Source organism: Cupressus sempervirens, chromosome 7, assembly GCF_028749045.1.
Source record: "Cupressus sempervirens isolate cs-2001-9-10 chromosome 7, ASM2874904v1, whole genome shotgun sequence".
NCBI classification, from domain to species: domain Eukaryota; kingdom Viridiplantae; phylum Streptophyta; class Pinopsida; order Cupressales; family Cupressaceae; genus Cupressus; species Cupressus sempervirens.
In genome coordinates, this window is record NC_143124.1 from 37,017,001 (window position 1) to 37,033,158 (window position 16,158).

Below are 16,158 nucleotides of genomic sequence, written 5' to 3' on the forward strand. Positions count from 1 at the left end.
AAATGATTAAGAATTAAGTAGGATAAAGAAACCCTTATTGATGTATGTTTTAATTTATGTGAATTTCTAAATATGTATATATTTATGTACATGTGATTTTACAAGACTACTGATGTGTGCAATGAGTGTGCAGATATTTAGCCGAGAAACCCTACAGAGGAACAAAATTGATCTCTATGTGTTAATTTTGGAAACCTTGTTGTTCGTAATTCACATATTGTATTGTGAGATGTATGTATGCATTTTCCTTGCTCAGTGAATGTTAAATGTTTGTAACTATGTTCTCTCCATGTTGCTTGACACTCGTAAAATGGTTATGTGCTTCAGTGGTTGTTTAGGGTTAATTGTTTAACCTTTGGACCAAGTTGGTTTAAGTTAGAATAGTAAGTTGGACCTATTTTATTCCTAGATTTTATTTGACTCTAAACCTCTTCTTAAGGCTTTAAAACTTGTTTTTTTTCTAACCATAGAGTATGGGTATGGGTTAGGGGTCTTTTCCAACCCCTAAGCCCCTAGCTTTGACTTTTAAGGGCACTCAAAAAGTCCCTTTTTGGCTTTGTGCGAAAATTGATCATGCGTATCTTGAGTTACCTCACCTCATCTCCACTTGGGGTTTAACCATAGTGTAGGTTTAGTTGGGAGTTTCTATGGTGGCTAGTGGGTGGAAATAGTTATTTCTCCTTTCAGGTGGTTGAGTTGGAGGCTTATTTAGAGGCCTTCCTTGGACTAGTTGGTTGTTACCCAATATCTACATTTAGAGAAGATTTTTGAAGCTTGAAGGAAGGAAAGGGATACTCTTCTCAAACTTGTTCATTTCCATTACCTCTTTGTGAAGGTAGGAAATTCTCATCTCCCTTATTCAATTTTTTATGTTTTGTTTCATGTTCTTGTTACTTTGTTGTTGCTTCACTATTGTATGGTTGTGGGTATGTTGGGAAGATTTGTAAACCATGTCATTTTGGTTGTTTTCCCTTTCTTGTTTATGTTTGAAATCTTGAGTTTTCCTTGCATGGGTCTTTTGGTATTACTCACCTTAGGAGAGGGCAGAAGTGACCAATTTTGGGAGAGGTCTGTTTAGTTGGACTCCAACCTGTGTAGAGTCTCTTCTCAAGATGAGAAGAGGGATAAAGGGTAGGGTGTTATGGGGCCCTACCCATCACCACAAACCTAGTATGAGTATGGCAAGTTTAAATGTAAGAACAGAAGTTCTTGGTTATTGGCCCCAATTGGGCATCTAAATTGGTGTTTTGCTTGACTTCTCCAGTTGGAAGAATCCACCTTTCCCTAGTCTTGATTCATTGTGAATCATATTGTGTAAACCATGTATGATTATGCATGCTTGATGTTCTTTTGGTTCTGCTTGGTTGACACCCGATCAGTTATTGGTTTCATCCATGGTTCTTGAAATGAGATTCAGAAAATATTACAAACTCCTTGATTTGATCATGAAGAAAATTTGATAAAATCTTTGAAATTTGGGATTGAGATCCTATTGTAAGTTTTTAAACCTCATTGTATATGGCAACGAAGACGAGTTTTCTTCCTGATTCTTTCCCGGCTGAGCCTTGAATCAGGTTTGCCAATAAATTTGGTGTTTTGAGCATAATTGTTGGGCATGTGATTAAATTTTGTAACACATTATTTTGGATGGATGCACATCAAAAATTAGGATGAAATTATGATAGTTTAGTAAGAAAAATTTTCTAGTTCTTTTTATGTTAAAAATGAAAATTATGTTTGAGGAAAGAAAACAATGGCTATGGTTGATTTATTGCAATTCAAGTTATTTAGGAGATCAAATTTACCATGCATTATTGTGACCACCACCTCTGTGTAGTATAAGAACATCAAGGAAGAGAAGTCCATTGCAAAAATTTGGTTGTCTCATTGTCTTGGATAGAAACATCTCTCAAGAATTTAGAATACTTGATGTTTGAGTGATAAACAAAAGTATTTTCCAAACTAAATTTGATATCATAGCAGATATAGTATTCATAGAATGATTATCCTTGTTGATTATTATTATCATTTTGGTTCTAGTGGATAGTAGCTGTGAATGTACATTCAAATTTAAATTTGCATGAGAATATAATGTCAATCTTTGAGAAAGTGGTTTTTAAACTTCATAATGCATAGATAAGAAAAATTCAGATAGTTTCATATCAAGCCTTGTCATGGAATGTATATCCATTGTATTAAGTTTAATGTTTGAATGTTAAGTGAATCACCATTTTAAAGACTATACTTAATTTATAAATATCTCCAAATTATCCTTGCACTAACTTATCTTGAGTATCCTAGATTACAAAAGAAGAAAATCAAGTGAATAACATAAAATTAATAAGGGCAAAGAATAACTTGTTGTAGGTGTTCATTTATCTCTTTGGAAAATGTATGAGGGAACCAAAATATGAGAATGTCTATTATAGTTCAATAATAAATTCATAGAGTATATTCCTGCATAGTGGAGCATCAAAAAAGAAAAAAGAAAAGAAAAAGCAATGTCAAGTCATAATAATAATACTAGACACCCTATGCCAAACTAGGGAGTACCCTATAAGAAAACAAAACTTATAAATATGTAGGTAGCTATAGACTGGAGAATAAGTAATATTAAAATAAACCAAAGGAAAGACCCCATAGGCGAATTGCCTTGTCCAATGGAAGAGGGGGCAGCAAAGTCTACTTCAATGACATCACTAAATGGGAGTACACTTCCCATCCACGCCTAACATGTTGACAAAAACTTAAGGTGCTGCACATTCTGATTTAATGTCAGAAATATAATGCATTATTGAAGCCATAAGTCGCCACATGGTTTGAAACAAAAAAATAAAGTCCATAATTAAGGCTGCATTATACCCATTACCACTCCCTCATGCCATTTACTTAGGAGTACGTGAGCAGCAATTCAGAGTAGCAATGATGATTACATGAGCAGCAATTCAGAGCAGCAATGCTGATTACGTGAGCAGCAAGGAGGGATCAGATTTTAATAAATGGAGTGTGACTTAAGTTTTAATATTAGTTATGATTTGACCAGCCCACCTTTGTGCCTACACACCTTTCTTGGAGATAGGGTAAAGTGACTATGTTTAGGAAAGTGTAGGCATACGTAACATCAAGAAATTTGGAGCTGCTTTTAAATTTTAAAATATATATATATATATATATATATATATGTATATATATATGTATATATATGTATATATATATATATATATTTGTATATATATATATTTGTATATATATGTATACATATATATATATATGTATACATATATATATATATATCTGTGTGTGTGCACATTGAAATTTCCTGCAGCCACATAGAGTAGGATGTGAGCATTAAATGGAAGGACTAGTAGATGTTTAGAAATGCCAAATAGGATATTATTGGGGAAAAATCTTTATATGTTATTAAAATATGAGTATTAATTAGATAATTTAGTGAGTAACTATTAGGTTTTGATTATATGAAATAAATGAATAACTATAGTTATGTTAAATAAACTTGAGACCATTAGTATTAGTATAGCATAGGAAACTTTGAGTTTAATGATGATTTATTTCATGATTAATCAGAGGTTATTTGCAATGAAACAATGTTAGAATTCAATCTATATAAACTCTTAACAATAATAATAAGATGCATAGTAAAATAGCAGGTAAAGTGTTTACAATAAAATGATAACCTTTGTTCCTACACACCTTTCTTGGAGATAGGGTAAAGTGACTATGTTTAGGAAAGTGTAGGCATACGTAACATCAAGAAATTTGGAGCTGCTTTTAAATTTTAAAATATATATATATGTGTGTGTGTGTGTGTGTGTGTGTGTGTGTGTGTGTGTGTGTGTGTGTGCACATTGAAATTTCCTGCAGCCACATAGAGTAGAATGTGAGCATTAAATGGAAGGACTAGTAGATGTTTAGAAATGCCAAATAGGATATTATTGGGGAAAAATCTTTATATGTTATTAAAATATGAGTATTAATTAGATAATTTAGTGAGTAACTATTAGGTTTTGATTATATGAAATAAATGAATAATTATAGTTATGTTAAATAAACTTGAGACCATTAGTATTAGTATAGCATAGGAAACTTTGAGTTTAATGATGATTTATTTGATGATTAATCAAAGGTTATTTGCAATGAAACAATGTTAGAATTCAATCTATATCAACTCTTAACAATAATAATAAGATGCATAGTAAAATAGCAGGTAAAGTGTTTACAATAAAATGATAACCCTTGCATATTATAAGAATGAAGCTATTAAAACAAGGGTAAACTCAATAAAATGAGTAAATGTTAAGACTCTTGCATTGCCTCCCCAGGTCTTCCACACAATAATTTCACTTGAAATAGTATTAACCATAATGTTAAACTAAGATATTGTTAGTAATTCAGTTGTAATATGAGTAATAAATAATTGAATAATAACAACAATATCAATGATAAGTTTAAGTGAGATAGAGTATAGGGTTGGTTGACTATTTAAACGAAACAGTTTATACACATTAGTTCTAGAAAGTATTGACTATATAATTAAAGAATTTAAAAAAAAAAAAAAAAAGTGTGTGTGTTTTGGCCCTCGTAGTTTGGGCATGAAATTTTGGTATCAGAGCTTGGTTTCAACACTAGGAACCTAAAACCATTGTTCTTTCTTAACATAACTCAAACTTTTAATTGTGTAGATGCCGCCTGTTACTCGTAACTGACGAGGCAGAGTTCGTAGGACTAGGGGTGGTAGAGTGGGACAGGAGGATAGACCACCACCACCTCCACCACCACCTCCACCCCCACCACCACCGAACCTGAATGAGGATATTATAGATGCACTTCAGACTTTGATCGGTGTAGTTCAGTAGAGAGTGGTACCTATAGTTTAGCCAGTTCAGCAGATTCCAGTAGTGGAAGCAGAGGGACCTGGATGAGGCGGGCCTAGATTCAAAGAGAGGACTAGGAGTCCCCCACCAAGACAGATAGAGGGTTAGGGTGAACATGAGGAAGAGTCCATACACCAAAGAGGACCCCCTTTTGACAGACCTCCTATACATGTAGGAGATGACATCAGGGAATTGATTCGACTCAGACCACCATTGTTTATCGATACCATTGAGGGTTCAGTAGTAGAGTCATGGTTGCAGAGCTTACAGTGGTGCTTTGGGTTACGCCCTTATGGGAGTAATCTAAAAGCACGCCTAGCAATTCATCAGTTGAGAGGGGATGCCTCCAACTGGTGGCATCAGGAGGAGATCATTGGTGGAGTGAGGATGGACACCCTCACATGGGAATCTTTCCTAGAAAGATTCTGAGAGAGGTACTTGTCAGAGCATTTTCGATAGAAATAGATAGAGGAGTTCCATTCTCTTTACTAGAGAGGCCTTATAGTGGCTCAGTACGAGAGTAGGTTTCTCGAGCTCCTTCCCTATGTGGAATACATGAAGGACGAGAAACTACGGGTACATCACTTTATCATGGGTCTGAATTTCTCTCTTTAGGGCCCAGTTAGGATGGCCTTCCCTACCACCTTTAGATAGGTAGTGGAGATAGCACTAGTTGTTGAAGATACTCGAGGTAGGCAGGAGTCATAGGATCGGTCTCAGAACTGAAACTCCTTCTAGCAGAAACCCCCGTGGAAAGGGAATCAAAACTATTCAGCAGGGTCCTCTAGGGGCCAACAATCTCAGCAGCCAAAACCCTAGTAGTAACAAAAACAGAAACCTTCTCGGGGTTATCAAGGCTCTAAGACCAAGCAATGGCAGTTATAATATTCTAGGTAGGATTAGAAAGTATAGGCCCCTTAGTCACAGTCAGTGAAGACTCAGCAGTCTTCTAGGGGAGGATTCAGCGGATCTAGCAGGTCAGGAGGCCCACAGCAGTCTGGGCCATAAGGTGCATGATCTTATACTCACGGACCATGCTACACTTGTGGTGGCATGGGTCATATAGCTAGGGAGTGTCTACAGGGACAGGCATCTAGTGGTCAGAGCAGGGCTTTTTCAAAGCCGACAGTTGGTGACATGGGTAGATCCCATAGAATTTTTGTAGCAGTTGACAACCGCCAGGCTGAGCATCAGGCCATAGTTATTGAGGCTACAGGTATTATCCAAGGCTGTATGGTTGTAGTTTTATTTGATTTTGAGGCTAAAAACTCTTTTATATCTCCATTTGTGGTGGAGCATTGCAGGCTAGTGGTAGTTAGATAGAATGTTAGTTAGGAGGTAGAGTTAGCCTCAGGAGCTAGAGTTTCAGTTAGTTCCATGGTGCAGAGTTGTCAAATGTAGATTGGAGACATGTCCACTAGGACTAATCTACGCATTACCCCTCTAGGTTCTTATGATGTTGTTCTTGGCATGGATTGGATTTATGCCCACAGCGCCAAGATGGATTGTCGATAGAAGAGGGTGGAATGTGTGGATGACAATGGTATCTCTAGGGAGATCTTTGGAGTGAAGAGGCTAGTGTCCCTTCATATGATTTCCACAATGCAGCTTAGACGGTGCATGCAAAAGGGTTGTCAGTTGTTTGCTATCACTATTAGTGGAGCCATCCCTTGATGATTTTCCAATCCTTTAGGAGTTTACAGATGTGTTTTCTTCAGAGCTTCCTTATATGCCTCCACCTCGAGCAGTGTATTTTCACATAGACATAGTGCCAAGAACCAAGCTAGTTTCAAGAGCACCATATAGGATGACTACTCATGAGCTTAGTGAGCTAAAGGCTCAGTTGGAGGAACTCTTGGAGAAGGGGCATATTCAACCTAGTGTGTCACCTTGGGGTGCATCGGTGATCTTTATCAAGAAGAAGGATGGATCACTAAGGTTGTGTATTGATTATCGGCAATTGAACAAGGTGACCATCAAGAACCGATATCCTTTTCCTAGAATCGATGATCTCTCTGATCAGTTGCAGGGAGCCCGAGTATTTTCAAAGATTGACCTAAAGTTAGGTTACCATCATTTGAGGATTGTGGATAGTGATATCCCTAAGACATCTTTTCGTACTAGGTATGGCCACTACGAGTTCACCATGGTACCTTTTGGCCTTACGAATGCTCCAGCTGTATTCATGAGCCTCATGAATGGAGTATTTTGTAGCTTTTTGGATAAGTTTGTGGTTGTGTTTCTTGATGACATTCTGATTTATTCTCATGATGAGAGAGAACATGAAGAGCACTTGAGACAGGTATTGCAGAGACTGAGAGAGAATCAATTGTTTGGCATCTTGTCAAAGTGTGCATTCTTCAAACCCGAGATACATTATTTGGGTCATGTCATATTGAGTGATGGTGTCTCAGTAGACCTATCAAAGATTAGGGCTATTAGGGATTGGCTAGCACCCACCAGTGTCATCAAAGTGAGGAGCTTTATGGGGCCAGCAAGTTATTACCGACGCTTCATTTCAGGATTCTCTAGATTGGCACACCCCATCACTTCTCTTCAAAGAAAGGGGAAGAATTATGAGTGGACAGAGAAGTGTGGTAGAGCTTTTGAAGAGCTCAAGAGAGCCCTCATGAGTGCACCAATTCTTGTAGTACCAGATCCTGTTGCAGATTTTGTGGTGTGCACCGATGCATCTTTAGATGGTTTAGGAGTAGTCCTTATGCAGGAAGGATGACCTATTTCCTTTGAGTCTAGGAAGTTGAAGACTCATGAACTCAATTATCCTACTCATGACCTAGAACTAGTGGCAGTGGTTCATGCCTTGGTGAGATGGCGACATTTCCTTTTGGGTCATAGATTCGAGCTTCATTCTGATCACCAGAGCTTGCAGTACATATTTTCTCAACCGAACCTTAATGCTAGGCAAAGAAGGTGGATGGAGTTTTTGAGTGAGTATGATTTTGATGTTTATTACATCAAGGGAAAGGAGAATGTGGTTGCAGATGCCTTAAGTAGATAGCACCATGAACTTTCATCTATGACTACTTGCACCGACTTGAGAAAGTAGATCTTGCAGCACTTACCAGTTGATGAGCTTTATGCAGAAGTAAGTCAGTTGGTACATTCTTAGAGACCCTTGGAAGGGAAGTTTGTAGAGTATTCTTTGGAGTCTGATGGACTTTTGCAGCATAGGGGACGTATGTATGTACCTTCCATTGGGAGTTTGCGTGAGCTCATTTTACTTGAGGCTCATAGAGCACCTTATGCAGCGCACCCTGGTGTAAAGAAGTTATATGCAAATTTGAGGTAGTTGTATCATTGGCCAGGCTTGAGAGTGAAGATTTTTAGCATAGTTGCGAGATGCCTCGAGTGCCAGAGGGTGAAGGTGGAGCACCATCATCCTGGCGGGCTTCTCCAACCACATGAGATTGCAGTGTGGAAATGGGACACTATATCTATGGATTTTATTGGTGGTCTTCCTATGTCATCTCGTCGCCATGATACCATTTTGGTGATAGTCAACACATTGACCAAGGTTGCCCATTTCTCACTCATGTGTACTACATTCACAACACGAGACATAGCTAAGGTGTTATTGCGGGACATTGTTAGACTTCATGGTGTTCCCCGTAAGATCATTTCTGACAGAGACTCTTTGTTCACTTCTTAATTTTGGAGAGAGTTACAGTCGGCTTTGGGCACTAGGCTCAATTTTAGTACAGCATACCATCCTCAGAATGATGGCCAGACTGAGTGAGTGAATTAGGTTTTGGAGGACATGCTACATATGTACATGATGGATCATCAGGTCAAATGGGAGGAATACCTACATCTTGTCGAGTTTGCGTACAAAAATGGGCATCATTCTTCCATAGGTATGCCACCTTATGAGGCTTTGTATAGGAGACCGTGCAGGACACCCTTGAGTTGCGATAGAATCGAGGATTGAGTATCTATTGGTCCCCAGTTAGTAAAGGAGATGGAGCAACAAGTGACCCTGATTAGATAGCGCCTGAGAGAGGCACAGGATAGGCAGAAGAAGTATGCAGATGCGAAGAGGATAGATCAAGAGTATCAGGTTGGAGATAGAGTGTTCCTGAAGGTGCGACCACACAAAAGTCCGATTCATTTTGGAAAGGGCTCTAAGTTGGCACCCCAGTTTGTTGGGCCATTTGAGATCCTTGAGAGGATAGGACCTATTGCATACCATTTAGCTTTGCCACCTAGCCTATCACACATCCACGATGTGTTTCATATTTCAGTACTTAGAGGATACATTTATGATGAGTCTCATATTATAGATTGGGATGCTTTGCAGGTGGAGTCAGATGGACAGCTAGCACTGGAGCCTATCTGCATTATTTCCCGACGGACCCTAGCACTTCGAGGCCGAGAGCTGGACTAGGTTAGGGTCCAATGGGATTGTTACGATGAGGTCACAGCTTCATGGGAGGATGCAGTGCAGATGTGATCTTAGTACCCATACCTTTTTGATGAACTCCAGGAGGAAGTTCATGCCTAGTGGGGGAGGATGTGAGGCCTCGCCCTGACCCATTGTAGCATAGCGATGCATTACTATTATTTTTTTGATATTCAGGACTTGAGATGTCGAGACATTATCTGATGCTTAGAACATATTTTATAAATTCATGTTGTGTGATGTTATTTTTAGATATATTTGATGATTTTCATTTAATGTTTCATGTATATGTATGTCAATGAAATCAGTAAATGTAGGATTGAGAGTTTGATTTAAGAGATTTTAAATGATTAAGAATTAAGTAGGATAAACAAACCCTTATTGATGTATGTTTTAATTTATGAGAATTTTTGAATACGTATACATTTATGTACATGTGATTTTATGGGACTACTGATGTGTGCAATGAGTGTGGAGATATTTAGCCGAGAAACCCTACAGAGGAACAGAACTGATCTCTATGTGTTAATTTTGGAAACCTTATTGTCCGTAATTCACGTATTGTATTGTGAGATGTATGTATGCATTTTCCTTGCTCAGTGAATGTTAAATGTTGGTAACTATGTTGTCTCTGTGTCGCTTGACACTCATAAAATGGTTATGTGCTTTAGTGGCTATTTAAGGTTAATTGTTTAACCTTTGGACCAAGTTGGTTTAAGTTAGAATAGTAAGTTGGACCTATTTTATTCCTAGATTTTATTTGACTCTAAAACTCTTCTTAAGGCTTTAAAACTTGTTTTTTTTCTAACCATAGGGTATGGGTATGGGTTAGGGGTCTTTTCCAAACCCCTAAGCCCCTAGCTTTGACTTTTGAGGGCACTCAAAAAGTCCCTTTTTGCCTTTGTGGGAAAATTTATCATGGGTATCTTGAGTTACCTCACCTCATCTCCACTTGGGGTTTAACCATAGTGTAGGTTTAGTTGGGAGTTTCTAGGGTGGCTAGTGGATGGAAATAGTTATTGCTCTTTTTGGGTGGTTCAGTTGGAGGCTTATTTAGAGGTCTTCCTTGGGCTAGTTGGTTGTTACCCAATCTCTACATTTAGAGAATATTTCTTGAAGCTTGAAGGAAGGAAAGGGATACTCTTCTCAAACTTGTTCATTTCCATTACCTCTTTGTGAAGGTAGGAAATTCTCATCTCCCTTATTCAGTTTTTTATGTTTTGTTTCATGTTCTTGTTACTTTGTTGTTGCTTCACTGTTGTATGGTTGTGGGTATGTTGGGAAGATTTGTAAACCATGTCATTTTGGTTGTTTTCCCTTTCTTGTTTATGTTTGAAATTTTGATTTTTCCTTGCATGGGTGTTTTGGTATTACTCAATCTAGGAGAGGGCAGAAGTGACCAATTTTGGGAGAGGTCTGTTTAGTTGGACTCCAACCTGTGCAGAGTCTCTTCTTAGGATGAGAAGAGGGATAAAGGGTAGGGTGTTATGGGCCCCTACCAATCAGTACAAACCTGGTATGAGTATGGCAAGTTTAAATGGAAGAAATGAAATTCTTGGTTATTGGCCCCAATTGGGCATCTGAATTGGTGTTGTGCTTGAATTCTCTAGTTGGAATAATCCACCTTTCCATAGTCTTGATTCATTTTGAATCTTATTGTGTAAACCATGTATGATTATGCATGCTTGATGTTCTTTTGGTTCTGCTTGGTTGACACCCGATCAGTTATTGGTTTCCTCCATGGTTCTTGAAATGAGATTCAAAAAATATTACAAACTCCTTGATTTGATCAAGAAGAAAATTTGATAAAATCGTTGAAATTTGGGATTGAGATCCTATTGTAAATTTTTAAACCTCAATGTATATGGCAACGAAGTCGAGTTTTCTTCCTGATTCTTTCCTGGCTGAGCCTTGAATCAGGTTTGCCAATAAATTTGGTGTTTTGAGCATAATTGTTGGGCATGTGATTAAATTTTGTAACACATTATTTTGGATGGATGCACATCAAAAATTAGGATGAAATGATGATAGTTTAGTAAGCAAAATTTTCTAGTTCTTTTTATGTTCAAAATGAAAATTATGATTGAGGAAAGAAACCAATGGCTATGGTTGATTTATTGTAATTCAAGTTAGTTAGGAGATCAAATTTACCATGCATTATTGTGACCACCACCTTTGTGTAGTATAAGAACATCAAGGAAGAGAAGTCCATTGCAAAAATTTGGTTGTCTCATTGTCTTGGATAGAAACATCTCTCAAGAATTTAGAATACTTGATGTTTGAGTGATAAACAAAAGTATTTTCCAAACTAAATTTGATATCATAGCAGAGATAGTATTCATAGAATGATTATCCTTGTTGATTATTATTATCATTTTGATTCTAGTGTATAGTAGATGTGAATGTACATTCAAATTCAAATTTTCATGTGAATATAATGTCAATCTTTGAGAAAGTGGTTTTTAAACTTCATAATGCATAGATAGGAACAATTCAGATAGTTTCATATCAAGCCTTGTCATGGAATGTATACCCATTGTATTAAGTTTAATGTTTGAATGTTAAGTGAATCACTATTTTAAAGACTATACTTAAGTTATAAATATCTCCAAATTATCCTTGCACTAAGTTATCTTGAGTATCCTAGATTACAAAAGAAGAAAATCAAGTGAATAACATAAAATGAATAAGGGCAAAGAATAACTTGATGTAGGTGTTCATTTATCTCTCTGGAAAATGTATGAGGGAACCAAAATATGAGAATGTCTATTACAGTTCAATAATAAATTCATAGAGTATATTCCTGCATAGTGGAGCATCAAAAAAGAAAAAAGAAAAAAAAAGCAATGTCAAGTCATAATAAAAATACTAGACACCCTATGCCAAACTAGGGAGTACCCTATAAGAAAACAAAACTTATAAATATGTAGGCAGCTATAGACTGGAGAATAAGTAATATTAAAATAAACCAAAGGAAAGACCCCATAGGTGAATTGCCTTGCCCAATGGAAGAGAGGGCAGCAAAGTCTACTTCAGTGACATCACTAAATGGGAGTACACTTCCCATCCACGCCTACCATGTTGACAAAAACTTAAGGCGTTGCCCATTCTGATTTAATGTCAGAAATTTAATGCATTATTGAAGCCATAAGTTGCCAGATGGTTTGAAACAAAAAAATAAAATCCATAATTAAGGCTGCATTAAACCCATTACCACTCCCTCATGCCATTTACTTAGGAGTACGTGAGCAGCAATTCAGAGCAGCAATGCTGATTACGTGAGCAGCAATTCAGAGCAGCAATGCTGATTACATGAGCAGCAAGGAGGGATCAGATTTTAATAAATGGAGTGTGAATTAAGTTTTAATATGAGTTATGATTTGACCAGCCCACTTTGTTCCTACACACCTTTCTTGGAGATAGGGTAAAGTGACTATGTTTAGGAAAGGGTAGGCATACATAACATCAAGAAATTTGGAGCTGCTTTTAAATTTTAAAATGTGTGTTTGTGTGTGTGTGTGTGTGTGTGTGTGTGTGTGTGTGTGTGTGTGTGTGTGCACATTGAGATTTGCTGCAGCCACATAGAGTAGGATGTGAGCATTAAATGGAAGGACTAGTAGATGTTTAGAAATGCCAAATAGGATATTATTGGGGAAAAGTCTTTATATGTTATTAAAATATGAGTATTAATTAGATAATTTAGTGAGTAACTATTAGGTTTTGATTATATGAAATAAATGAATAATTATAGTTATGTTAAATAAACTTGAGACCATTAGTATTAGTATAGCATAGGAAACTTTGAGTTTAATGATGATTTATTTGATGATTAATCAGAGGTTATTTGCAATGAAACAATGTTAGAATTCACTCTATATCAACTCTTAACAATAATAATAAAATGCATAGTAAAATAGTAGGTAAAGTGTTTACAATAAAATGATAACCCTTGCATATTATAAGAATGAAGCTATTAAAACAAGGGTAAACTCAATAAAATGAGTAAGTGTTAAGACTCTTGCATTGCCTCCCCAGATCTTCCACGCAATAATTTCACTTGAAATAGTATTAACCGTAATATTAAACTAAGATATTGTTAGTAATTTAGTTGTAATATGAGTAATAAATAATTGAATAATAACAACAATATCAATGATAAGTTTAAGTGAGATAGAGTATAGGGTTGGTTGACTATTTAAACGAAATAGTTTATACACATTAGTTCTAGAAATTATTGACTATATAATTAAAGAATTAAAAAAAAAAAAAAAAGTGTGTGTGTTTTGGCCCTCATAGTTTGGGCATGACATTTTGGTATTAGAACCTGGTTTCAACACTAGGAACCTTAAACCATTGTGCTTTCTTAACATAACTCAAACTTTTAATTGTGTAGATGCCGCCTGTTACTCATAATTGGCGAGGCAGAGTTCGTAGGACTAGGGATGGTAGAGTGGGACAGGAGGATGGACCACCACCACCTCCACTACCACCTCCACCCCCACCACCACCAAACCCAAACTAGGATATTATAGATACACTTCAGACTTTGATCGGTGTAGTTCAGCAGAGAGTGGTACCTGTAGTTCAGCCAGTTCAGCAGATTCAAGTAGTGGAAGCAGAGGGACCTGGAGGAGGCAGGCCCAGAGTCAGAGAGAGGACTAGGATTCCCCCACCAAGACAGATAGAGGGTTAGGGTGAACATGAGGAAGAGTCCATACACCAAAGAGGACCCCCTTTTGACAAACCTCCTTGACATGTAGGAGATGACATTAGGGAATTGATTCGACTCAGACCACCATTGTTTACCGGTACCATTGAGGGTTCATTAGTAGAAGCATGGTTGTAGATCTTATAGTGGTGCTTTGGTTTATGCCCTTATGGGAGTAATCTAAAAGCATGCCTAGTAGTTCATCAGTTGAGAGGGGATGCCTCCAACTGGTGGCATTAGGAGGAGATCATTGGTGGAGTGAGGATGGACACCCTCACATGGGAATCTTTCCTAGAAAGATTTCGAGAGAGGTACTTGTCAGAGCGTTTCTGGCAAAAATAGATAGAGGAGTTCCACTCTCTTTACTAGAGAGGCCTTACAGTGGCTCAATCCGAGAGTAGGTTTCTTGAGCTCCTTCGCTATGTGGAATACATGAAGGATGAGAAACTATGGGTGCATCGCTTTATCATGGGTCTAAATTTCTCTCTTCAGGGCCCAGTTAGGATGGCCTTCCCTACCACCTTCAGACAGGTAGTGGAGATAGCACTAGTTGCTAAGGATACTCGAGGTAGGTAGGAGTCACAGGATCGGTCTTAGAACCAAAACTCCTTCCAGCAGAAACCCCCTTGGAAAGGGAATCAAAACTATTCAGCAGGGTCCTCTAGGGGCCAACAGTCTTAGCAGCCAAAACCTAGCAGCAACAGTAGCAGAAACCTTCTCAGGGTTATCAAGGCTCTAAGCCCAAGAAGTGGCAGTCACAGGGTTCTAGGCAGGATCAAAAAGTACAGGCCCTTCAGTCATAGTCAGTGAAGACTCAGCAGTCTTCTAGGGGAGGATTCAGCGGATCTAGCAAGTCAGGAGGCCCACAGTAGTCTGGGCCATAGGGAGCATGATCTTATACTCACAGACCATGCTACACTTGTGGTGGCATGGGTCATATAGCTAGGAAGTGTCTGTAGGGACAGGCATCCAGTGGTTAGAGCAGGGCTTCTTCAAAGCCGATAGTTGTTGACATGGGTAGATCCCATAGAGTTTTTGCAGGGGTTGACAACCGCCAAGCTGAGCATCAGGCCAAAGTTATCAAGGCTACAGGTATTATACAGGGCTGTATGGTTGCAATTTTATTTGATTCCAGGGCTACTAACTCTTTTATATCTCCATTTGTGGTGGAGCATTGCGAGCTAGTGGCAGTTAGACAGGATGTTAGTTGGGAGGTAGAGTTAGCCTCAGGAGCCAGAGTGTCAATTAGTTCCATGGTGCAAAGTTGTCAAATGCAGATTGGAGACATGTCCACTAGGATTGATCTACGCATTACCCCTCTAGGTTCTTATGATGTTGTTCTTGGCATGGATTGGCTTTATGCCCACAGTGCCAAGATGGATTGTCGATAGAAGAGGGTGGAATGTGTGGATGATGATGGTATCTCTAGGGAGATCTTCGGAGTGAAGAGGCTAGTGTCCCTTCGTATGATTTCCACTATGCAGCTTAGACGGTACATGCAAAAGGGTTGTCAGTTGTTTGCTATCACTATTAGTGACTGAGAGGAAGATTCAAAAAGGGAGTCATCCCTTGATGATTTTCCAATCCTTCAGGAGTTTGTAGATGTGTTTCCTTCAAAGCTTCCTGGTATGCCTCCACCTCGAGCAGTGGATTTTCACATAGACCTAGTGCCAGGAGCCGAACCAGTTTTGAGAGCACCATACAGGACGACTACTCATGAGCTTTGCCAGCTAAAGGATTAGTTGGAGGAACTCTTGGAGAAGGGGCATATTCGACCTAGTGTGTCACCTTGGGGTGCACCGATGATCTTCGTCAAGAAGAAGGATGGATCACTAAGGTTGTGTATTGATTATCGACAATTAAATAAGGTGACCATCAAGAACCGATATCCTCTTCCTAGAATCGATGATCTCTTTGATCAGTTGCAGGGTGCCTGAGTATTTTCAAAGATTGACCTAAAGTTAGGTTACCATCAGTTGAGGATTGTGGATAGTGATATCCCTAAGACAGCTTTTCGTACTAGGTATGGCCACTACAAGTTCACCGTGGTACCTTTTGGCCTTACGAATGCTCCAGCTGTATTCATGAGCCTCATGAATGGAGTATTTTGTAGCTTTTTGGATAATTTTGTGGTTGTG